This window comes from Nicotiana attenuata, unplaced genomic scaffold (assembly GCF_001879085.1).
Source record: "Nicotiana attenuata strain UT unplaced genomic scaffold, NIATTr2, whole genome shotgun sequence".
In the NCBI taxonomy this organism is placed as follows: domain Eukaryota; kingdom Viridiplantae; phylum Streptophyta; class Magnoliopsida; order Solanales; family Solanaceae; genus Nicotiana; species Nicotiana attenuata.
In genome coordinates, this window is record NW_017676498.1 from 18,672 (window position 1) to 20,268 (window position 1,597).

The following is a 1,597-nucleotide window of genomic DNA, read 5'->3' on the forward strand; positions in this document are numbered from 1 at the left end:
AGTTAGCAATTTTTACATCTAGATAATATGGTATCCAGTTTTCCGGTTGTCCTTTTTGTAAGTGTTTCAGTTTCTGTACAGATAATATGGTATCCAACAATTTTCAATTCTTGCATCCAGTTAGTAGCTTGGATTACTGCTGTATTTTGTTTTCTTTTGTTTTTCAGTTTTGCACTTGGGTGTAGTTATTCAACATGCCAAAATAGAATCTTAAAGTTTCTGTACACTAGATAATATACTATCATATCTTATAAAGAAAATAAACATGTTTAGGAATTGGAGTATACAATAAGGGAAAAAACTAACCAACAAATACTACTACAACATCATAATCAAAGAACATACAAATACTAGTACAACATGGCTACACATATAAAACTGGGAATGACCAACTTTGAATTTGCAAAATAATCACTTCATCATCGAAGCCGCAAAATAACCAATAAACAATCCCCAAGAAATCATAAGTAACATCCTTGTCTTTGCAAGTTTATCTTCCAACTTGACGACTTTATCCACTTCATATTGGTGTATAGCCTTCATGGCAATTACTTCTTCATTCAATTTGTCCCTTTGCATCTTAATCTCCTCAATCGACGATGTTACATCTTTAATATTAGTCCAATCACTTCGCGAGAAGATTTCATCTTCCCATTCCCAAAACCCACATGAATTAGGCTGTCAAACATAAATCAAAAAGAAGATTTAGGTTTCAAAATTGAAGTAAAATATTAAAAAAAAAAAAAAGAAGAAGAGAACTGAAAAATATGGTAACCTTGGGCCTCGGACATTTGTAGAATTTTCTTCCAGGTTTATATGGAGTAGACGAAGTGAAGTGTTTGGCTATAATGCCACAGCGACACCTAATCTATGATGAACAGCTAGCTTGCGACATTTAACAACCAAAGCTACGACGAGAATGAAATAAAGAGAAATTTTTGGGAAGATTTCAGTCGAGCCATAAGTTCTTAGCAGTGGAGTTTATTTTGGGGGAGAAGAAGAAGACGCTGGGTATAGGTCAAATTGGTTGGACTGAAATTGAGTTTTGGGGGACTAAATAGCCGTTAGGTTTGGGGCTAATAAATTAGTGGAAGTCCCAATTGGCAACTGAGTTGGCAACTGACTTGGAAAAAAGAGATGGGGTTAGCTGCCACTTGGACGGGGCTAGGGTTAGGGGTAATTGCATATACTTTATTAACCGTAGGGTGGAGATTGAACGTAAAGTGTAACGGGGGACGAACGTGCATGAATTTTAAAAGTACAGGGGCAATAATGACCTTTTTCCCTTTATACTATTACCTATGAAGGTTACAAAATGATTGTCTTAAACATGACATTAACAATTGAGATCATGGGGGAAGATCATTGGGAGAGGATATGGAGGTGTGGGAGTTACAATCATAATAGTGATGAGTAGTGGGAGGTTATTTACATCATGAGTAAAAATAGTGGGAGTGGTGGACATCCATATTAACTATAGGTTTTACAACACTCCCCCTTGGATGCCCAAAAATAGATAATATGCCTCATTAAAACCTTACTAAAAAAAATCCTGTGGGAAAAAATCTTAGTGAAGGAAAAAGAGTACACATATCTG